Below are 24896 nucleotides of genomic sequence, written 5' to 3'. Positions count from 1 at the left end.
CAATGTTGGAGATGACATAATAAGATAAATTCTTGTTTATATTTGTGACATGATTAATTGGTCTTGTTTGACTTTCTCCCTATGTGAAGATGACATGATACCTTCTTTCATTTGTTGGAGTTGACTAGATAAGATGAATTAATCATTGCATTACTAGGATAGAAAGCCTATGTTCTCAACCCTTGCCATGAATGTCTCTCTCTTTATTACTTGCTTTCTCTTATTTACTTGTTTGATTTACTCTTCTTGTCATTTAAATTCTTGCCCCTTTATATTTTATTGTCCCTATATAAATCAAAACTCCCTTGTCCCCTCATACCCAATAATCATACACTTCATTACAATTCCTCGTGAGACGACCCAGAGTCTAAATACTCCGGTTAATTTTCATTTGGGGTTTGTACTTGTGACAACTCAATTTTTTTATTGGGAGGATTGTTTGTTGGTGTACAACTATACTTGCAACGAGAATTTATTTGTGAAATTGTATACCGACACGACAAATTCCTCATTAATCAAAATGGCGCCGTTGCCGGGGAGTTGCAATGGTGTTACATTATTAGCTATTGTGAATATTGTGAATATGTTTGCCTTTTGCTTAGAGGAATATGTCTAGAGGGCATATTATCAAAATTCCTCATACCTGCAGAATTATCAAAACACATCTTGGACATTTCACCTAAGCCCTCATAAAAGATATCCAGCTGAGTCCACTTAGAGAATATGTCTAGAGGGCATTGCCTAGTCAGTAGCTTGAATCTCTTCCAAGCTTCATAAAGGGTATCACCATCTTTCTGTCTTAAAGTCTGAACCTCCACCCTCAGCATAGTCAGCTTTTGTGGTGGGAAAAATCTAGTCAAAAATCTGGTGACCACCTTGTCCCAAGTATCCAGACTCTCCTTCGGTTGAGAATCTAACCACAACTTTGCTCTATCCCTCACAGCAAATGGGAAGAGCATGAGTTTCTACACCATAGGATTCACTCCATTGGTCTTCACAGTATGACAAATCTATAGGAAATCAGAGATAAATTGATTTCGGTCTTCATGAAAAAGTCCATGATACTGGCAATTTTGTTGCACAAGAGTGACAAGCTGAGGCTTCAGTTCAAAATTGTTTGTAGCTATAGGAGGCACCACAATGCTTTTTCCATAAAGATCTACATTGGGAGCAGTGTAAGAGCCAATCACTCTTCTAGGCTGCTCATTCTCATTCAGATTTGCCATGTTGGCATTCACATCACGATTTTGATCCATGCTCAGATTTTCATTAGTCTTGTAAAGTCTAGCTTGTTGCAAACGCCGCCTCAAATTCTTTTCAAGCTCAGGATCAAAATCTACAAGAGGTTTCTTGTCCCTGTTCCTGCTCATAAACAGACAGAAGACAAGAAATGAAGGGACTCTTGCGTACGCATGACCCACGCGTACGCGTCGATGCTCGCACATGACTTCATTAAAGTGAAAACACTGGGGGCGATTTCTGGGCTTCCCAGGCCCAAATCCAACTCGGTTTCTGAGCCTATTACATGTAGAAATTAAGAGGAGTCAAGGGGAGAGAACACATAGTTTAGTTTTGGGGAGAATGCTTTAGTTAGTTTCTAGAGAGAGAAGCTCTCTTTTCTCTCTAGAATTAGGTTAGATGTAGATTAGGATTTCTTAGATCTAGATTTAATTCATGCTTTGATTTACTTTTCCTTTGTAATTCCTTGTTCTTCTACCTTTTCTTTCTTTGTTTAGCATTTTAATTCTTGTAATTCTTTACCTTGTTGTTGATGCACTTTTGTTTCTCTTATTTTCCTTTAATGCAATTTGAGTTTGATTTCTTTTATTGTTGATTTGAATTGTCGATGTTAATTTCCTTGCAATTGGTAGTTCTAGATTTACTTTTCTTGCAATCTTATTTTTCATTCCTTTTATGCATTCCAAGTGTTTGATTAAATACTTGGAAGGATGTTAGAGTAGATTTTTGTGTTCTTAGCTTGGGATGGTAACTTAGGTGAACTTGAGTTGCTAATGTCCAAGGGTTGATAATTGGTGTCCATTAAATCTAGCTTTCCCTAATTTAATTAATGGATTAGGATTAGTGTAGCTCATTTGACTTTCTTTTACTCGTTAGAGGATGACTTAATGGGATTGATCCTTGCAATTATCATGTTGTGGTTAGTGACAAGGATAAAGATCCTTGACCATCATTCCTTACCAAGACCTTTTTATCATTAGAGTTTCCATTTACTTTCTTGCCATTTATCTTTCATGTTCCTTATTCAAAACCCGAAAATACATGTCCCATAATTAATAGCAAGAACACTTCCCTGCAATTCCTTTAAGAGACGACCCGAGATTTGAATACTTTAGTTATTTTTATTGGGGTCTGTTACTTGTGACAACCAAATTTTTACATGAGAGGATTATTTGTTGGTTTAGAAACTATACTTGCAACAAGATTTTATTTGTGAAATTATTTACCAACGAATTTTCCTTTCATCAACCTACCCCACCTTCTTCTACTCTACTTTGCTCGAGGATGAGCAAAAGTCTTAAGTTTGGTGTTGCAAAAGCTTTGCTTTTTGACTTCTACCATTCCTAAGTTTGGTGTTACAAGAGCCTGTGAAGCCGCTCAAAAGATGAAGGAGTGACATTGAAGAGATCAAGCAATACATTGGATCTTCAAGGAGGAGCACTAGCCACCATCATTCAGGTGGATTCGTTCTCTTTACACCCCTTTCCTGTTATTTTTCTATTTTTTCTCTGTTTATTTATCTGTTCTCTAGTTCTAGTTGCATGATCATTTGCATTGATGTCTTAAAATTGTAAAATGTTCTATATATCTCTCACCTTGCTTAAATAAAAAAATTTTATTGAAAAGAATCGAGAGATGCATGAATTTCAAGTTTAAAATAAGATTAGTTTAATTATGTTGATGTGGTGTCATTTGCTTTTGTTTTCTGAATGTATGAAATAAACAATACTTATGTTTGAAGTTGAAATTTTAGAATGTTGGCTCTTGAAAGAATAAGAAAAAAGGAAAAATATTATTGATAATCTGAAAAATCTGAAAATTGATTCTTGAAGCAAGAAAAAGCAGCAAAAAGCAAAAGAAAAAGCATGTTGCAAAAGAAAAAAAATTATTATGCATGTGAGAAAAAAAAGGAAAAAAATGGCCAAAAGAAAAAAAAATAAAAAGTAGAAAAATCCATTACTGCCCATAAATGCAGCAAAAGGAAGGCAGATTGAAAAAGCAAGTAACCCTTTAAACCAAAAGGCAAGGGTAAAAGAACCCAAGGCTTTGAGCATTAATGGTTAGGAGGGCCCAAAGGAAATAAAATTCTGGCCTAAGTGGATAATCCAAGTTGTCCCAAGCCATGTGCTTGTAGCGTGATGGTGTCAAGGGAAAAGCTTGAGACTGAGTGGTTAAAGTCGTGGTCCAAAGAAAAAAGAGTGTGCTTAAGAACTCTGGACACCTCTACCTGCAGACTCTAGCAAATCTGAGTCACAATCTGAAAAGGTTCACCCAGTTAAAGTGTCTATGGCATTATTGTATCCGGTGGTAATACTGGAAAACAAGGTGCTTAGGATCACGGCCAAGACTCTGAAAGCTATGTTGAATAATCAAAATAAGCTAACTAAGGGAGCCAATAACATCACCTGGATTCTAAGTGGTACACAGAATCGTGATCTCAACACTTCTTCACAACTCCGCGTAACTGACCAGCAAGTGCACTGGGTCGTCCAAGTAATACCTTACGTGAGTAAGGGTTGATCCCACAGAGATTGTCGGCTTGAAGCAAGCTATGGTCACTTTTTAGTATGATTTAATTAGTTTTCATTATATTTTTATTAGTTTTTAATCAAAATTTATATTTCTGGACTTTACTATGAGTTTTTGTGTTTTTCTGTGATTTCAAGTAATTTCTGGCTGAAATTGAGGGGCCTGAGCAAAAATCAGATTCAGAGGTTGAAGAAGGACTGCAGATGCTGATGGATTCTGACCTTCCTGCACTCAAAGTAGATTTTTTGGAGCTACAGAACTTCAAATGGCGCGCTTCCAATTGCGTTGGAAAGTAGACATCCAGGGCTTTCCAGCAATATATAATAATTTATACTTTGCCTGAATTTAAATGACGCAAACTGGCGTTGAATGCTAGTTCCATGTTGCAGTCTGGCGTTCAGCGCCAAAAACAAGTTGCAAAGTGGAGTTCAACGCCAGAAACACGTTACAAACTGGCGTTCAACTCCAAGAATGACCTCTCCACGTGTAAACTTCAAGATCAGCCCAAGCACACACCAAGTGGGTCCCGGAAGTGGATTTCTGCATCAATTGCTTATTTCTGTAAACCCTAGTAGCTAGTCTAATATAAATAGGACTTTTTACTATTCTATTTACATCTTCGGAACATCTTTGGATTATCTTTTTGTCCTTTGATCATGCCTGGACCTTATCACTTATGTATTTTCAACGGTAGAGTTTCTACACACCATAGATTAAGGTGTGGAGCTCTGCTATTCCTCAAGGATTAATGCAAAGTACTACTGTTTTTCTATTCAATTCAACTTATTCCGCTTCTAAGATATTCATTCGCACTTCAATATGATGGATGTGATGATCGTGACAGTCATCATCATTCTCAACTTATGAACGCGTGCCTGACAACCACTTCCGTTCTACCTTAGATTGAATGGATATCTCTTGGATATATAATACAGGGGACCGAGTCCGAGTTTTTAATGTCTTCGTGGTATAAGTTAGAACCCATGGATGCCATTCCTGAGATCCGGAAAGTCTAAACCTTGTCTGTGGTATTCCGAGTAGGATCTGGGAAGGGATGGCTGTGACGAGCTTCAAACTCGCGAGTGCTGGGTGTAGTGACAGACGCAAAAGGATAGTAAATCCTATTCCAGTATGATTGAGAACCGACAGATGATTAGCCATGCAGTGACAGCGCATTGGACCATTTTCACAGGAGGATGGGATGTAGCCATTGACAACGGTGATGCCCTACATAAAGCTTGCCATGGAAAGGAGTAGGATTGATTGGATGAAGACAGCAGGAAAGCAGAGATCATAGGAATGAAAGCATCTCTATACGCTTATCTGAAATTCTCACCAATGAATTACATAAGTACCACTATCCTATTTTATATTTTATTTATTTTCATCCACTATAATTTCTTAATACAATATAATCTGCCTGACTGAGATTTACAAGGTGACCATAGCTTGCTTTAAGCCGACAATCTCCGTGGGATCGACCCTTACTCACGTAAGGTTTATTACTTGGACGACCCAGTGCACTTGCTGGTTAGTTGTACGAAGTTGTGAAACAGATATAAGATCATGAACGTGCTTACTGAGTTTTTAGCACCGTTACCAAGGAATGGAATGATCACGATTTCGGACACCAAGTTTTTGGCGCCGTTGCCGGGGATTGTTCGAGTTTGAACAACTGACGGTTCATCTTGTTGCTCAGATTAGGTAATTTTCTTTTTCGTTTTATTTTCAAAATTTTTTTTTCGAAAATCTTTCAAAAAAAATTCTTTTCCTTTTGTTTTCGAAAATTATTTTAAAATTTTTAAGAATGAATTCTAAAGTTTCAAAATGGTATGCTGAAGTTTGGCTGGCCATCAAGCTTTAGACTAACCTGGTATGATTCCTGGAATCTTGATTGAGGACTTTGAATTCATTGCTTCCTTTTTCCTATATGTTTTCGAAAAAAGTAAAGTAAAATACAAAAAATATATATATAGAAAATCATAAAAAAATATTTTATGTTGTTTGTTTGAGTCTTGAGTCAATTTTTAAGTTTGGTGTCAATTGCATACTTTTATTTTTCTAAAAATTTTCGAAAATTTATGCATTCACAGTGTTCTTCATGATCTTCAAGTTGTTCTTGGTATGTCTTCTTGTTTGATCTTCATATTTTCTTGTTTTGTGTCTTTTCTTGTTTTTCATATGCATTTTTAATTTGTTAGTTTCTAAGGTTTGAAAATTCCTAAGTTTGGTGTCTTGCATATTTTTCTTTCATTAAAAATTTTCAAAAATAAGTCTTGAGGTTCATCTTGATCTTCAAAGTGTTCTTGGTGTTCATCTTGACATTCATAGTGTTCTTGCATGCATTGTGTGTTTTGATTCATAATTTTTATGTTATGAGTCTTTTTCATGTTTTTCTTTTTCTTCATTAAAAATTCAAAAATAAAAAAAAGAAATATCTTTCCCTTTTTCTCTCTTAAAATTTCGAAAATTTGGATTGAATTTTTCAAAAATTTTTAAAATCTAGTTGTTTCTTATGAGTCAAGTCAAATTTTCAATTAAAAAAATTCTTATCTTTTCAAAAACTTTCTCAAAAATCAAATATTTTTCAAATTTTCTTTATAATTTCGAAATTTTTAAAATTAATTTTCAAAAATCTTTTTCTTATCTTTATTTCATATTTTCGAAATTAATACTAACATTTAATATGATTGATTCAAAAAATGTTAAGTTTGTTACTTGCCTAGTAAGAAAGGTTCAATCTTTAGATTTTAAAATCTTATCTTTTTGTTTCTTGTTAGTCAAGTAATCAACTTTAATTTTAAAAATCAAATCTTTTTAAATCTCTTTTTCAAATCTTTTTCAAAATAAGTTTCAATCAATGATATCTTTTTAAATTTCAATCATATCTTTTTAAATTTCAATCATATCTTTTTCAAATTTCAATCTTATCTTTTCAAAATTTGACTTTCAAAATCTCTTTCCATTAACCACTTAACTTTTTATTTGATGCTTATCTTTAGTAAAACTGCCCAACTAACTTTTTACCTTTAATTTTCGAAAATTCCTTCCCTCTTTTTCAAAATTCCTTTTTAATTAACTAATTGCTTTAAATTTTAATTTAATTTAATTTCAAACTTTAATTTTTGAAATTTAACTTTATTTTTTAATTTTTATTTTAATTAATTTTCGAAATTCCCTCTCTCTCAGGAAAGAAAGAGGTGATGGCAGCCAAAAATAATAATAATTCAAGGAGGATGCTTGGTGATTATACTACACCTACTTCCAAGTTTGATGGAAGAAGCATCTCAATCCCTATCATTGTTGCAAACAATTTTTGGCTGAAACCTCAATTAGTTGCTCTAATGCAACAGAACTGCAAATTCCATGGACTTTCATCAGAAGATCCCTACCAGTTTTTAACTGAGTTCCTGCAGATCTGTGAGACTGTTAAGACTAATGGAGTAGATCATGAAGTCTACAGGCTCATGCTTTTCCCTTTTGCTGTAAGAGACAGAGCTAGAACATGGTTGGACTCACAACCTAAAGATAGCCTGAACTCTTGGGATAAGCTGGTCACGGCCTTCTTGGCTAAGTTCTTTCCTCCTCAAAAGCTGAGCAAGCTTAGAGTGGATGTTCAGACCTTCAAGCAAAAAGATGGTGAATCCCTCTATGAAGCTTGGGAAAGATACAAGCAGATGACCAAAAGGTGTCCTCCTGACATACTTTCAGAATGGACCATTCTGGATATCTTCTACTATGGTCTGTCTGAGTTCTCCAGGATTTCACTGGACCATTCTGCAGGTGGATCCATTCACCTAAAGAAAACGCCTGCAGAAGCTCAAGAACATATTGACATGGTTGCAAATAATCAATTCATATATACTTTTGAGAGAAATTCTGTGATAATGGGACGCCTCAGAAAAAGGTAGTTCTTGAAATTGATACTCTGAATGCCATATTGGCTCAGAATGAAATATTGACTCAGCAAGTCAACATGATCTCTCAGAGTCTGAATGGATTGAAGGAATCATCCAACAGTACTCAAGAGGCATCTTCTGAGGAAGAAGCCTATGATCCTGAGAACCCTGCAATAGCAGAGGTGAATTACATGGGTGAACCTTATGGAAATACTTATAATCCCTCATGGAGAAATCATCCAAATCTCTCATGGAAGGATCAACAAAAGCCTCAACAAGGCTTTAATAATGGTGGAAGAAACAGGTTTAACAATAGCAAGCCTTTTCCATCATCTTCTCAGCAACAGACAGAGAACTCTGAACAAAATACCTCTAATTTATCAAACTTAGTCTCTGATCTGTCCAAGCTACTCTAAGTTTCATGAGTGAAACAAGGTCCTCCATAAAAAATTTGGAGGCATAAGTGGGCCAGCTAAGTAAGAAAATCACTGAAACACCTCCTAGTACTCTCCCAAGCAATACAGAAGAGAATCCAAAGAGAGAGTGCAAGGCCATTGATATAACCATCATGGCCGAACCTACAGGGGTGGAAAAGGACGTGAATCCCAGTGAGGAAGACCTCCTAGGACGTCCAATGATCAACAAGGAGTTTCCCTTTGAGGAACCAAAGGAATCTGAGGCTCATCTAGAGACCATAGAAATTCCATTGAACCTCCTTATGCCCTTCATGAGCTTTGATGAGTATTCTTCTTCTGAAGAGAATGAGGATGTTACTGAAGAGCAAGTTGCCAAGTACATTGGTGCAATCATGAAGCTGAATGCCAAATTATTTGGCAATGAGACTTGGGAAGATGAACCTCCCTTGCTCACCAATGAACTGAGTGATCTGGATCAACTGAGATTGCCTCAGAAGAAACAAGATCCTGGAATGTTCTTAATACCTTGTACCATAGGCACCATGACTTTTGAGAAGGCTGTATGTGACCTTGGGTCAGGGATAAACCTCATGCCACTCTCTGTAATGGAGAAATTGGGAATCTTTGAGGTGCAAGCTGCCAGAATCTCATTAGAGATGGCAGACAACTCCAGAAAACAGGCTTATGGACTAATAGAGGATGTGTTAGTTAAGGTTGAAGGCCTTTACATCCCTGCTGATTTCATAATCCTAGACACTGGGGAGGATGAGGATGAATCCATCATCCTTGGAAGACCCTTCCTAGCCACAGCAAGAGCTGTGATTGTTGTAGACAGAGGAGAATTGATCCTTCAACTGAATGAGGACAACCTTGTGTTTAAAACTCAAGAATCTCCTTCTGTAACCATGGAGAGGAAGCATGAAAAGCTTCTCTCACTGCAGAGTCAACCAAAGCCCCCACAGTCAAACTCTAAGTTTGGTGTTGAACCCCCACAACCAAACTCTAAGTTTGGTGTTGGGAGGTCCCAACCATGCTCTGATTATCTGTGAGGCTCCATGAGAGCTCATTGTCAAGCTATTGACATTAAAGAAGCGCTTATTGGGAGGCAACCCAATGTTATTTAATCATTTTTATTTTATTTTGTCTTTGTTATTTCATGTCTTATTAGGTTGATAATCATGTGGAGTCACAAAAACTACTGAAAATCGAAAACAGAATGAAAAACAGCTTTGAAAATAGAACACCCTGGAGGAAGGACTTACTGGTGTTTAAACGCCAGTAAGGAGCATCTGGCTGGCGTTTAACGCCAGAACAGAGCATGAAATTGGCGTTAAACGCCAGAAACAAGCAGCATTCTGGCGTTTAAACGCTAGGAATACACCCTGAGAAGAGCTGGCGCTGAACGCCAGAAACAAGCATGAAGCTGGCGTTCAACACTAGAAACATGCTACACATGGGCGTTGAACGCCCAGAATAAGCATCACTTCGGCGTTTAAACGCCAGAAATGCATGCAAAGGCATTTCACATGCCTAATTGGTGCAGAGATGTAAATCATTGACACCTCAGGATCTGTGGATACCACAGGATCCCCACATACCTCCACTCACCTTACCTCCTCATAATCGTATATCACCCTTTCCCAAGAACCTTTCACCAATCACCTCTAATTCCCCTCCAAAACCATTATACACCCACCTACACCCAACCACTCAAAATTCAAACCATCATTCCCTCCTTTTCACACATCATAACCACCTGAAACCCCCAGTGGCCGAACCCTTCCCACACCTCCATCTCCTCCATCTCTTCTTTTTCTCATCCTTCCTTTCTTTTTTTGCTCGAGGACGAGCAAACATTCTAAGTTTGGTGTGGAAAAAGCATTGCTTTTTTTGTTTTTCCATAACCATTGATGGCACCTAAGGCCAGAGAAACCTCTAGAAAGAGGAAATGGAAGGCAAAAATCTCCACCTCCAAGTCATAGCAGATGGAGAAATTCATCTCAAGGGTCTATAGCTCAGTGGTAGAACATTTGACTGCAAATTAAGAGATCCCTGAGATACCTCAGGGGGTATATTTTCCTCCACACAATTATTGGGAGAAACTAAGGGTGGAACATCAAGAGCACTCCATCATCCTCCATGAAATTAGAGAAGATCAAAGAGCTATGAGGGAGGAGCAAGAAAGACAAGGAAGAGACATAGAGGAGCTCAAAAGCACCATTGGTTCTTCAAGAAGAGGAAGACGCCACCCTCACTAAGGTGGACTCATTCCTTAATCTCCTTGTTTATTTATTTCCCTGTTTTTCGATTTTTATGCTTTATGTTTGTTTATGTTTTTGTCTTCATGATCACTAGTATTTAAGTGTCTATGCCTTAAAGTTATGAATGTCCTAGGAATCCATCACCTCTCTTGAATGAAAAATGTTTTAATTACAAAAGAACAAGAAGTACATGGTTTCGAATTCATCCTTGAAACTAGTTTAATTATTTTGATGTGGTGACAATACTTTTTGTTTTTTGAATGAATGCTTGAACAGTGCATATGTCTTTTGAAGTTGTTGTTTAAGAATGTTAAATATGTTGGCTCTTGAAAGAATGATGAACAGGAGAAATGTTATTTGATAATCTGAAAAATCAAAAAAATGATTCTTGAAGCAAGAAAAAGCAGTGAATACAAAAAGCTTGCAGAAAAAAAAAGAGAGAAAGAAAAAGAAAAAGCAAGCAGAAAAAGCCAAAAGCTCTTAAAACTAAAAGGCAAGAGCAAAAAGCCAATAACCCTTAAAACCAAAAGGCAAGGGTAATAAAAAGGATCCAAGGCTTTGAGCATCAGTGGATAGGAAGGCCTAAAGGAATAAAATCTTGGCCTAAGCGGCTAAACCAAGTTGTCCCTAACCATGTGCTTGTGGCGTGAAGGTGTCAAGTGAAAACTTGAGACTGAGCGGTTAAAGTCAAGGTCCAAAGCAAAAGAAGAGTGTGCTTAAGAACCCTGGACACCTCTAATTGGGGACTTTAGCAAAGCTGAGTCACAATCTGAAAAGGTTCACCCAGTTATGTGTCTGTGGCATTTATGTATCCGGTGGTAATACTGGAAAACAAAGTGCTTAGGGCCATGCCCAAGACTCATAAAGTAGCTGTTTTCAAGAATCAACATACTGAACTAGGAGAATCAATAACACTATCTGAACTCTGAGTTCCTATAGATGCCAATCATTCTGAACCTCAATGGATAAAGTGAGATGCCAAAACTATTCAAGAGGCAAAAAGCTACAAGTCCCGCTCATCTGATTGGAGCTAAGTTTCATTGATATTTTGGAATTTATAGTATATTCTCTTCTTTTTATCCTATTTGAATTTTAGTTGCTTGGGGACAAGCAACAATTTAAGTTTGGTGTTGTGATGAGCGGATAATTTATACGCTTTTTGGCATTATTTTTAGTATGTTTTTAGTACTTTGCATTAATTCATGAGGAACAGCAGAGCTCCACACCTTAATCTATGGTGTGTAGAAACTCTACCGTTGAAAATACATAAGAACAAGGTCCAGGCATGGCCGAATGACCAGCCCCCTAAACGTCTAAGGAAAAACATTCCAAAGATCTAAAAATGATCCAAAGATGTAAAAACAATAGTAAAAAGTTCTATTTATACTAAACTAGTTACTAGGGTTTACAGCGATAAGTAAATGACGCAGAAATCCACTTCCGGGCCCACTTGATGTGTGCTTGAGCTGAGCATTGAAGCTTTCACATGTAGAGGTCTTCCTTGGAGTTAAACGCCAGTTTGTAACCTGTTTTTGGTGTTTAACTCTGCTTTGCAACCTATTTCTGGCGTTTAACTCCGGAATAGGGCAGAAAGCTGGCGTTAAACGCCAGTTTGCGTCATCTAAACGCGGGCACAGTATGGACTATTATATATTTCTGGAAAGCCCTGGATGTCTACTTTCCAACGCAATTGAGAGAGCGCCATTTGGACTCCTATAGCTCTAGAAAATCCACTTTGAGTGCAGGGAGGTTAGAATCCAACAGCATCTGCAGTCCTTCTTCAGCCTCTGAATCAGATTTTTGCTCAAGTCCCTCACTTTCAGCCAGAAATTACCTGAAATCACAAAAAAATACACAAACTCCTATTAAAGTCTAGAAATGTGATTTTTATTTAAAAACTAATAAAAATATACTAAAAACTATATAAAAATAATTCCAAAAAGCATATAAATTATCCGCTCATCAGGTACTATGTGATATCTTTGGGTAAGAAAGAGCTGCTGTAACGTATTTGGGAAAAGTGTATGAATGAAACAAAGGCAAATAGATTAGGAGGTGCTACTAGATGATTTGTAGCACGATTTGGTTGAAATGAATGGTGAGGATTGAGCATGTCTTTATTGAAAACTCATGGAATGGACGGTGTGCATGTAGAGGTGGATGAAGACAAGGATCACTCCTTTATTGGGCATGTGGTTCGGCTTCCTAGGTGTTGAACCATGCAAATTTTGCTTCCAAAGAGAACACCATTCCCTAAGCACATGTGACTCACTTTTTCCCCTTGTGACAACTGTACATGCATGCATTCTTTTGTCTTCTCCTAAATATTATTCACACCTGTCCATTTAAATTAAGGCAGCAGTAAGCTCAAAATTTGTGTTTGGTACTGTAATGTTTATCAAGTGAGAAGTATATATGAAAGAAAATAAAATTTGCTATATGTTTCTTATTTATGAATAACCAACTATGCCCTTTTGAAATTAAACAAAATGTTAGCAAACACAAAACTTGTTTTCTGCTATGGTTGGTATATTCATTACAAGGGACACTTTATTTTCTACCTTAGCAAAATATATTCACAAGAATAATACAGATATGGTTTAACTTTTCATGAACTTGACTCTTTGAGCAAATGTGACTTTCTTGAAATTCGTAGCATATGTAGAACATCAAACTTAGTGTTTGGCTATATACTCAAGTAAAATGAATGAGTATATATTCTAAGATGGGTATATGATCAGCATGCTTGAAAAGCTATTTTATAGTGCCTTTAGGCACACCAAACTTAGGAATCAAACATATGCTTCAAAATGATGTGTGCAGTTATCAAATCTGCTCATGAGAGCTCAAATTTATGCTAGAAGAACTATTAATTATTGAAATTAAAACAAAAGCAAGAATATTAAATCATGGTCTGCCTCCCATGGAGCGCTCTTTTAGTGTCACTAGCTTGACATTGGGTCCTTGTTAGGGTGGCTGATGATTATGGTGCCTGATGAGTGAACTTTTGTTGTTATCGAATTTCATCAATTGAATGAATTCTCGTCGCAAGTATAGTTCTACACCAACAAATAATCCTCACATAAAAAATTTTGGTTGTCACAAATAACAAACCCCAAATAAGAATTAACCGAAGTATTTAGACTCCGGATCGTCTCAGAAAGAATTGCAATGAAGTGTATGCTTGTTGGCTATGAAGGGGCAAAGGGGTTTTATTTATAAAAGGGCAAGAAATAAATGACAAGAAAAGTAAATCAAGCAAGTATTTAAAGAAGACAAGTAAATAAGAGAAAGCAAGTAATAAAGAGAGATATTCATGGCAAGGATTGAGATCATAGGCTTTCCATCCTAGTCACTAATAATAATAATTAACAAAAATTTATCTTATTACGTCATCTCCAACGATGGAAGAAGGTATGAGTTATTTTCCATGAGAGAAAGTCTAACAAGACTAGCTAATCTCAATCCAAATGTCCTAACAACTCTAGATCACCAACATCGGTTGGATTTTCATAACTCAAGATTGCCTAATTACTCTTTCCAAGCCAAGAATGCTCAAAGTCTACTCTAAAGCCCAACCAAGTATTTTGTCAAACACTTGGTGGGTGTACAAGGAAAGCATAATAAATTGCAAGAATGATAAATCTACCAACTACCAATTGTAAGAAAAGTAAATTCACAACTCAATCATCAATAAAGGAAACATCAAACATCAAATTTCATTAAATGTAAACCAAATCCAACATAGAATATTCATGAACATAAAAGAGACATGAATGTAAAATTAACACTACAAACCGTGAGAATAAAAGAGTAGAAACAAGAAATTGTAAAGAAAACAAGATGAAAACATGTAATTGAACCTAGATCTAAGATGGAAATGTCCTAGGAACCCTAATTCTAGAGAGAAGAGGGAGCTTCTCTCTCTAGAAACTACTCTACATGATGCTAACACTTCAAACAATTGCTCCCCCCTTTGCTTGGACTTCAATTCTACATGAAATACACTCAGAAACAAGTTGGATTTGGGCCTGGGCTGCTCAGAAATCGCCCCCAATGTTTTGCCTTTAAGTGGGTCACGTGAGAGTATCGGCGCGTACGCGCCATGTGCGCGTGCGCGTCGATTGGCTGTTTCTTCATCCGCGCATACACGGCATGTATGCGTGCGCGTCCTTATGTGAAATATTTTCTGTGCGTGCGCGCCTTGTACGCGTGCGTGCCCATCGATGAATTCCCAATTCTAGTTTCTTCATGCATTCTCCATTTTGTATGCTTCTCTCCTCACTTCTTCCATCGAATACTTGCCTTATGAACCTGAAATCACTGAACAAACACATCAAGGCATCGAATGGAATTAAAGTGAATCAAAATCTCCAATTTAAGGGCCTAAAAGGCATGTTTTTATACTTAAGCACAATTTAAGGGAGAATTACAAAACCATGCTATTTCATGGAATAAATGTGGAAAAAGGTGATAAAATCTCCTAAAATAAGCACAAGATAAACCACAAAATCGGAGTTTATCAGTGCCTCAGCTTGTCCCCTCTCACTGTGAGCCTTCTTCCTGTTCATTGATGATCAATCTCCATATGCTCCAGTGAGAGCATCTTATTGACGATGTAATAATCCTCAGTTTGTGAATCTGCCTCCAACTGTTGGTAGATCAATCTTACTCTGTCCCCTTTTGAGAATCCTTCAGTTGATACCCTTTTGTTCTTCCATCCTTTTGGAACCTTTTTCTTGCTCTTTTTTTCTTTCTTCAATGGCCCTTCTTTCTTGGTAGCAGGCTTTATGTCAGGGACTTTCTTCTCAATGATCAAATCTTCAATCTCCTCCTGCCTTCTCTTCTTAGCCTTCACATGTTCCTTACCCTCTTTTTCTTCTCCACTGTTTATCTCTTGCTTCTCAGGTGAGCTGATGAGTGCCTCCTTGGCTTTTTCCTTCCAGTTCAAGTTTTCCTTTTCAACTCTCATGCAGCTGTTCTCTTTAGCAGTATGCTGCATTTCCTTGAAGACATTCAGAATGATCTTCTCATTATGTGCTCTCAAAGTCATTTCCCCCTTTTCTACATCAATGATGGCTCTTACTGTGGCTAGGAAAGGCCTTCCTAGTATGATAGAGCCACCTCCCTCTTCATCCAAATCCAAAATAACAAAGTCAACTGGAAAAATAAACTTATCCACCTTGACCAAGAGATTTTTGACCACTCCATTAGGAGTTACCATGGATCTGTCAGCAAGTTGCAAGGTCATTCTTATAGGTTTCACCTCTTCTATGGACAACTTTCTCATCATAGATAAGGGCATTAGATTGATACTGGATCCTAAATCACACAATGCCTTATCGATGAATATGTTGCCAATGTTGCTAGGCAAGAAGAAGCTCCCAGGGTCTTTGAGTTTTGGTGGAAGACCTCTTTGAATGACAGCACTGCATTCTTGGGTCAAGATTATTATCTCTTTTTCATTCCAGCTCCACTTCTTGTTAATAAGTTCCTTGAGAAACTTTGCATATAGAGGCATTTGCTCCAATGCTTCAGCAAGTGGGTTGTTGATATCCAGCTTCTTAAACACTTCTAAGAACTTGAGGAATTGTTGATCCTTTAGCTCGTTTTTCAATCTCTGAGGTTATGGTAGAGGAGGAATGTAAAGCTTCAATTCTTTCCTCTGTGCTTGTGAATGTTCCTCAATAATCTGCTTCCCCTTCTTTGAAGCTTGAGGTTCCTCTTTCTCCTTGAGCTTCTCTTGGTCTTGCTTGTCCTTTTCTCCTACTTGCTTCTTGCTGCCAATATCATTCTCCACAGACTTCTTGTTAGCTTCTTTGCCATTCTCCAAGGTTCTTCCACTCCTTAATTGGATTGCTTGGCATTCTTCTTTGGGATTGGGAATGGTGTCACTTGGTAATGCATTGGGTGCTCTTTCAGCCACTGTTTGCTTGGACAACTGGCCAATTTGCCTCTCTAAATTCTGCAGTGAAGCTTCGTGGTTCTTATAGGCCAATTCTTGATGCTTGATCATCTTTTCAATTATTATCTCCAAGTTGGAGAACCTTTGAGATTCTTGGGGTAGTTGTGGTTGATTATGGGATGTTGAGGATGGATGATTGTTATTTTGGCTAGTGGATGGGTTGTTTGGTAGATAGCAGTTGGGTTAGGGTTGATTGTTTTGTGGTTTTTCTGTATTGGTTTTGGTTAGTGTTTTGATGGTTTTGATGGTTTGTGTTTTTGGAATTGTTCTAGGTTGAGTTTCTCTGCCATGAGTTTTGATTCTGATTGTCTCCCCACCTCAGATTGGGGTGGTTCTTTGATGATTGGTGGTTCACAAAATTGTGATCATCAATGGCGCCAACAACTTGGTACGCACAATTGTAATCTCAACTCTTTGTCACAACTCCGCACAACTAACCAGCAAGTACACTGGGTCGTCCAAGTAATAAACCTTACGTGAGTAAGGGTCGATCCCACGGAGACTGTCGGCTTGAAGCAAGCTATGGTCACCTTGTAAATCTCAGTCAGGCAGATTCAAATGGTTATGGAGAATTGATAATTAAAAGATGAATAATATATAAAATAGAGATAGAGATACTTATGCAATTCATTGGTAGGAATTTCAGATAAGCGTATGGAGATGCTTTGTTCCTTCTGAACCTCTGCTTTCCTATTGCCTTCTTCCAATCATTCATACTCCTTTCCATGGCAAGCTGTATGTTGGGTTTCACCATTTTCAATGGCTACCTCCCGTCCTCTCAGTAAAAATGTTCCAAATGCGCTATCACCGCACGGCTAATCAGCTGTTGGTTTTCGATCATGTTGGAATAGGATCCATTGACCCTTTTGCGTCTGTCACTACGCCCAACACTCGCGAGTTTGAAGCTCGTCGCAGTCATCCCTTCCCTGATCCTACTCGGAATACCACAGACAAGGTTTAGACTTTTCGGATCTCATGAATGGCTGCCAATGATTCTAAACTATACCATGAAGGTTCTAATCTTATATTAGAAACCCAAGAGATACACATTCAAGCTTGTTTGCATGTAGAACAGAAGTGGTTGTCAGGCACGCGTTCATAGGTGAGAATGGTGATGAGTGTCACGGATCATCACATTCATCATGTTGAAGAACGAATGGATATCTTAGAACAGAAATAGGCTTGAGTTGAATAGAAAAACAATAGTACTTTGCATTAATTCATGAGGAACAGTAGAGGTCCACACCTTAATCTATGGTGTGTAGAAACTCCACCGTTGAAAATACAAAAGTGATAATGGTGATCATTGGCTTCGGCCCCAGAGAGGGAACCAGAAGAACCAAGATCAAAAGTATGATCAAGTGTGTAAAATACAATAGCAAAAGGTCCTATTAGTAGAAAACTAGTAACCTAGGGTTTACAGAAATGAGTAAATGATGCAGAATCCACTTCAGGGCCCACTTAGTGTGTGCTTGGGCTGAGCGTTGAAGCTTTCAGGTGTAGAGGCTTTTCTTGGAGTTAAATGCCAGCTTTTGTGCCAGTTTGGGCGTTTAACTCCAGCTTTTATGCCAGTTCTGGCGTTTTGACGCCAGAATTTCTATGCTGACTTGGAACGCAGGTTTGGGCCATCAAATCTCGGGCAAAGTATGAACTATTAAATACTTCTGGAAAGCCCAGGATGTGTACTTTCCAACGCAATTAAGAGCGCACCAATTGGGCTTCTGTAGCTCCAGAAAATCCACTTCGAGTGCAGGGAGGTCAGAATCCAACAGCATTTGCAGTCCTTTTTCAGCCTCTGAATCAGATTTTTGCTCAGGTCCCTCAACTTCAGCCAGAAAATACATGAAATCACAGAAAAACACACAAACTCATAGTAAAGTCCAGAAATGTGATTTTTATTTAAAAACTAATAAAAACATAACAAAAACTAACTAAAATATACTAAAAACATACTAAAAATAATGCCGAAAAGCGTATAAATTATCCGCTCATCACAACACCAAACTTAAATTGTTGCTTGTCCCCAAGAAACTAAAAATCAAATAGGATAAAAAGAATAGAATATACAATGAATTCCAAAAACATCTATGAAGATCAGTCTTGATTATATGAGCGGGGCTATTAGCTTTCTGCTTCTAAATAGTTTTGGCATCTCACTTTATCCCTTGAAGTTCAGAGTGATTGGCTTCTATAGGAACTTAGAATTCAGATAGTGCTATTGATTCTCCTAGTTTAGTATGTTGATTCTTGAACACAGCTACTTTATGAGTCTTGGCCATGGCCCTAAGCACTTTGTTTTCCAGTATTATCACCGGATACATAAATGCCACAGACACATAACTGGGTGAACTTTTTCAGTTTGTGACTTAGCTTTGCTAGAGTCCCCAATTAGAGGTGTCCAGGGTTCTTAAGCACACTCTTTTTGCTTTGGACCACGACTTTAACCGCTCAGTCTCAAGTTTTCACTTGACACCTTCACGCCACAAGCACATGGTTAGGGACAGCTTGGTTTAGCCGCTTAGGCCAAGATTTTATTCCTGTCGGCCCTCCTATTCACTGATGCTCAAAGCCTTGGATCCTTTTTATTTTACCATTGCCTTTTGTTTTAAAGAGCTATTGACTTTTTCTGCTTGCTTTTTCTTTTCCTCTTTTTTTTTTTGCCATTTTTTTTCACTGTTTTTTCTTGCTTCAAGAATCAATTTTATGATTTTTTTCAGATTATCAACAACATTTCTCCTTTTCCATCATTCTTTCAAGAGCCAACAACTTTAACATTCATAAACAACAATTTCAAAAAAATGCACTGTTCAAGCATTCATTCAGAAGAACAAAAAGTATTGCCACCACATCAAAATAATTAAACTATTTAAAATTCGAAATTCATGTATTTCTTTTTTTTTTTGCAATTAAAAACATTTTTCATTTAAGAAAGGTGATGGATTCATAGGATATTCATAGCTTTAAGGCATAGACACTAAGACACTAATGATCATGTAATGAAAACACAAACATAGATAAACATAAAGCATAAAAATTCAAAAAACAGAAAATAAAGAACAAGGAAATTAAAGAACGGGTCCACCTTAGTGATGGCTGCTAGTTCTTCCTCTTAAAGATATTATGGAGTGTTTGAGCTCCTCAATGTCTCTTCCTTGTCTTTGTTGCTCCTCTCTCATGATTCTTTGATCTTCTTTAATTTCATGAAGGAGAATAGAATGTTCTTGGTGTTCCACCCTTAATTGTCCCATATTGGAACTTAATTCTCCTAGGGAGGTGTTAATTTGCTCCCAATAATTTTGTGGAGAAAAATGCATCCCTTGAGGCATCTCAGGGATTTCATGATGAGGAATTTCCTCATGCTCTTGTCCATGAGTGGGATCTCTTGTTTGCTCCATTCTTTTCTTAGTGATGGGCTTGTCCTCATCAATGAGGATGTCTTCCTCTATGTCAATTCCAGCGGAATTGCAAAGGTGACAAATGAGATGAGGGAAGGCTAACCTTGACAAAGTAGAAGGCTTGTCCGCCACCTTGTAGAGTTCTAGGGATATAACCTCATGAACTTCTACTTCCTCTCCAATCATGATGCTATGGATCATGATAGCCCGGTCTATAGTAACTTCAGATTGGTTACTAGTGGGAATGATTGAGCGTTGGATGAACTCCAACCATCCCCTAGCCACGGGCTTGAGGTCATGCCTTCTTTGTTGAACCGGCTTCCCTCTTGAATCTTTCTTCCATTGAGCGCCCTCTTCACAAATGTCTATGAGGACTTGGTCCAACCTTTGATCAAAGTTGACCCTTCTAGTGTAGGGGCGTGCATCTCCTTGCATCATGGGCAAGTTGAATGCCAACCTTAGATTTTCCGGACTGAAATCTAAGTATTTCCCCCGAACCATTGTAAGCCAATTCTTTGGGTCCGGGTTTCATACTTTGATCATGGTTCTTGGTGATCCATGCATTGGCATAGAACTCTTGAACCATTAAGATTCTGACTTGTTGAATGGGGTTGGTGAGAACTTCCCAACCTCTTCTTCGAATCTCATGTCGGATCTCCGGGTATTCACCCTTTTTGAGCTTGAAAGGGACCTCGGGGATCACCTTCTTCTTGGCCACAACTTTATAGAAGTAGTCTTGATGCACCCCTGAGATGAATCTCTCCATCTCCAAAGACTCGGAGGTAGAATCTTTTGCCTTCCCTTTCCTCTTTCTAGAGGTTTCTCCGGCCTTAGGTGCCATAAATGGTTATGGAAAAACAAAAAGCAACGCTTTTACCACATGAAACATAGAAGGTTTACTCGTCCTCGAGCAAAAGAAGAAGGAAGAGAGTAGAGAAAGAAGAAATAGAAGAGATAGAGGGGGGTTAGTATTTCGACCTAGGGGGAGAAGTAGTGTTTAAGATGTGTGAAAATAAAGGGGTGAAGATGGGTTTATATAGGAGTGGGGAGAGGGTAAGGTTCGGCCATGTATGGGTGGGTTCGGGAGGGAAAGTGGTTTGAATTTGAATGGTGAGGTAGGTGGGGTTTATGATGTAAGGATGTGGATTGGTGAAGGGTTTATGGAGAAGAGGGTAGGATTTGATAGGTGAGGGGTTTTTTGGGGAAGAGGTATTGAGGTGATTGGTGAAGGGTATTTGGGGAAGAGTATTATGAAAAGGTGTGACGAAGAGAGAGAGTGAGTTGAGGTTGGTGAGGATCCTGTGGGGTCCACAGATCCTGAGGTGTCAAGGATTTCTCATCCCTGCACCAATTAGGCTTGCAAAACGCCCTTTGCTGCCAATCCTGGCGTTAAACGCCAGGTTGCTGCCCATTTCTGGCATTTAACGCCATCTTCTTGCCCTTTTCTGGCATTAAACGCCAGTCTGGTACCCATTTCTGGCGTTAAACGCCCAGAATGGTGCTAGACTGGGCGTTTAACGCCCATTCTGCTGCCCTTACTGGCGTTTAAATGCAAGTAGCCTTCTCCTCCAGGGTGTGCTATTTTTCATTCTATTTTTCAGTTTGTTTTTGCTTTTTCAATTGTTTTTGTGACTACACATGATCATCAACCTATAGAAAACATAAAATAGCAATGGAAAATCCCTAGTGAGATTCTTGCAGCTTGTACCTCAAGGATCCATAGCTTCTCCATTACAGAGAGAGGCATGAGGTTTATGCTTGACCCTAGGTCACACAGAGCCTTCTCAAAGGTCATGGTGCCTATGGTGCAAGGTATTGAGAACTTTTCAGGATCTTGTCTCTTCAGAGGTAATTTCTGCCTAGTCAAGTCATCCAGTTCTTTGGTGAGCAAAGGGGGTTCATCCTTCCAAGTCTCATTACCAAATAGCTTGGCATTTAGCTTCATGATTGCTCCAAGGTACTTAGCAACTTGTTCTTCAGTAACATCTTCATCCTCTTTAGAGGAAGAATACTCATCAGAGCTCATAAATGGCAAAAGTAAATTCAATAGAATCTCTATGGTCTCAGTGTGAGCCTCAGATTCCCATGGTTCCTCATCAGGGAACTCCATAAAGACCAGTGGACGTCCATTGAGGTCTTCCTCAGTGGAGATCACTGCCTATTCCTCCTCTCCAGGTTCAGCCGTGTGGGTTATGTTGATGACCTTGCACTCTCCTTTTGGATTCTCTTCTGTATTGCTTGGAAGAGTACTAGGAGGGAGTTCAGTAACTTTCTTACTCAGCTGACCCAATTGTGCCTCCAAATTTCTAATGGAGGACCTTGTTTCAGTCATGAAACTTTGAGTGGCTTTAATTAAATTAGAGACTATAGTTGCTAATTCAGAGTGGTTCTACTTAGAATTCTCTATTTGTTCTGAGAAGATAAGGGAAAACGTTTGCCATTGCTAAACCTATTTCTTCCACCATTATTGTTGTTGATGCCTTGTTGAGGCCTCTGTTGTTCCTTTCATGACAGGTTTGGATTATTTCTCCCTGAAGGATTATAGGTGTTTCCATAGGATTCTCCCATGTAATTCACCTTTTCCATTGCTGGGTTCTCAGGATCATAAGCTTCTTCTTCAGATGAAGCTTCTTTGGTACTGACTGTTGCTGCTTGCATTCCAGACAAACTCTGAAAAATCATATTGACTTGCTGAGTCAATATTTTATTCTGAGCCAATATGGCATTCAGAGTATCAATCTCAAGAACTCCTTTCTTCTGACTTGTCCCATTATTCACAGGATTCCTTTTCAGAGGTGTACATGAATTGGTTATTTGCAACCATTTCAATGAGTTCCTGAGCTTCTGCAGGTGTCTTCTTCAGATGAAGAGATCCTCCAACAGAGCTGTCCAATGACATCTTGGACAGTTCAGACAGACCATCATAGAAGATACCTATGATGCTCCATTCTGAAAGCATGTCAGAAGGGCACCTTCTGATCAATTGCTTGTATCTTTCCCAAGCTTCATAGAGGGATTCACCTTCCTTCTGTCTGAAGGTTTGGACTTCCACTCTAAGCTTGCTCAATTTTTGAGGTGGAAAGAACTTTGCCAAGAAAGCATTGACTAGCTTTTCCCAAGAGTTCAGGCATTCTTTAGGTTGTGAATCCAACCATGTTCTAGCTCTGTCTCTTACAGCAAAGGGAAAGAGAATAAGCTTGTAGACCTCGGGATCAACCCCATTGGTCTTGACAGTGTCATAGATTTGCAAGAATTCAGCTAAGAACTGATGAGGATCTTCCAATGGAAGTCCATGAAACTTGCAATTCTGTTGCATCAGAGAAACTAATTGTGGCTTAAGCTCAAAGTTGTTTGCTCCAATGGCAGGGATTGAGATACTTCTCCCATAGAAGTCGGGAGTGGGTGCAGTAAAGTCACCAAGCAGCTTCCTTGCATTATTGGAATTGTTGTTGTTTTTGGCTGCCATGGCTTCTTCTTGTTTGAAAGTTTCTATTAGGTCCTCTATAGAGAGTTGTACTTTAGCTTCTTTTAGCTTTCTCTTCATGGTCCTTTCAGGTTTAGGATCAGCTTCAACAAGAATGCCCTTGTCCTTGCTCCTGCTCATATGAAAAGAGAGGAGAAGAAAATATGGAATCCTCTATGTCATAGTAAAGAGATTCCTTGAGGTGTCAGAGGAAAATAAAAATAGAAGGATGAGGTAGAGAAGAGAGAATTCGAACTTATCAAAAGGGACAGAGTTCGAATTGCTGATAATGGAGAAGTGTTAATCCTCTAAATAGAAAGATTTGAGAAGAGGGAAAGAATTTTCGAAATTACAGTAAAAAGATTTTAAAATGATTAAAAGAAATTTTGAAAATTTGGTAAATGATTTTCGGAAACTAAGATTGGGAAAGAAATTAAGTGATTTTTGGAAAAGATTTTGAAATTAGAAATAAAAAAGATATGATTGAAAATTAATTTTGAAAAAGATGTAATTGAAAAGATATGATTGAGAAGATATGATTGAGAATCAAATTAAAAAGAGAAATTTTTAAAATTAAAGTTGATTACTTGACTAACAGGAAATTAAAAGATATGATTCTAGAATTAAAATTTGATCCTTTCTTAATAGGCAAGTAACAACTTGAAAATTTTGAGTTAAATCATTAATTGTAGCAAGGATTTTTGAAAATAATAATAATTAAAAAAAATGGAAAGAAATTGATTTTGAAAAGATATGATTTGAAAAAGATTTGATTTTGAAAAATTATGAATATTTGTAAAAGATTTGAATTAAAAACAAAATCTTCCCTCTAGTGTCCTCCTGGCGTTAAACGCCCAGAATGGCATCCATTATGGCGTTTAACGCCTAAAATGCTACCTTTTTGGGCGTTTAACGCCCAGCCAGGGTACTTGGCTGGCGTTTAATGCTAGTTTTCCTTCCTCACTGGGCGTTTTGAATAGATACATAATCATTCGAACATGTCATACACCATTCAGCATTATTCACGTTTTTCCATTGTATTCTCTCTTCAGTATGAGTTTCTAAACCTCTTAGGTTGAGGGGAGGAGCCCTGTTGAGTCCTATGAATTAATAAAAGTATTATTGTTTCTCTTCGATCCGTGCTTGATTGATTCTAAGATATATATTCGTTCTTCATCACTATGAATGTGTTGGACTGGCATAAGGTTATCACATTCTACATGGGTTCCGAGTGCGTCTTTTATCGAACATTGATGAACCACAAGCTTGAATATACGTCTCTCAGACAACTAATCCACGACTTCGTTGGGGACTTCTCGAGACATCAGTTTAGCCGATTTACGGGGAGATTAGGGTCTCTGTGGTAAAGGCTAGAACCAAAGGCGCAGCATTCCTCTAATCTGGAAGATTCGACCTTGTCTGTGTAGTTTTGAGTAGGATCATCAAGGAGAATGAACTGTACGAGCTTCACCCTCAATCAGAATGGATCCGCACTAAACCTGGGGTTCAGATCTGGAGGAGTATTGGTAGCTGCTCAAACCAGTGTCAATCACATACAGCCTGCCATTGAAGAAATCACTCACAAGCAAAGAGAGCAGTAATACCGGAGTTAATTCAGAAAGGCAAAGCAACTACCATCTTCAACTCTATTCCCATTATTTACTATTCCCAGCGTATAATTCCTATCCTTATTTTAAATAATCCCATAAATATTTATCTATCAACCTTC

General features: G+C 38.0%; 2 non-coding genes and 1 pseudogene across 2 annotated transcripts; 2 read left to right on the top strand and 1 right to left on the bottom strand.

The window, feature by feature from the left end:
• The first annotated feature begins 723 nt into the window (after window positions 1-723).
• LOC148555795 (small nucleolar RNA R71) lies at window positions 724-814 on the top strand (annotated as a pseudogene).
• A 6553-nt stretch (window positions 815-7367) lies between these two features.
• On the bottom strand, window positions 7368-7471 carry LOC148555794 (small nucleolar RNA R71). Its single transcript, XR_015887657.1, has one exon. It is a non-coding gene; the product is annotated as a small nucleolar RNA R71 (small nucleolar RNA).
• Window positions 7472-22657: 15186 nt separating this feature from the next.
• Window positions 22658-22765, top strand: LOC148555793 (small nucleolar RNA R71). The gene has a single exon (XR_015887504.1). It is a non-coding gene; the product is annotated as a small nucleolar RNA R71 (small nucleolar RNA).
• Window positions 22766-24896: the final 2131 nt, after the last annotated feature.

This window comes from Arachis ipaensis, chromosome B6 (assembly GCF_059453495.1).
Source record: "Arachis ipaensis isolate K30076 ecotype BB chromosome B6, ASM5945349v1, whole genome shotgun sequence".
NCBI lineage: Eukaryota > Viridiplantae > Streptophyta > Magnoliopsida > Fabales > Fabaceae > Arachis > Arachis ipaensis.
The sequence above is the reverse complement of the archived record's forward strand: the minus strand, read 5'-3'. Positions and strand labels throughout refer to the sequence as shown.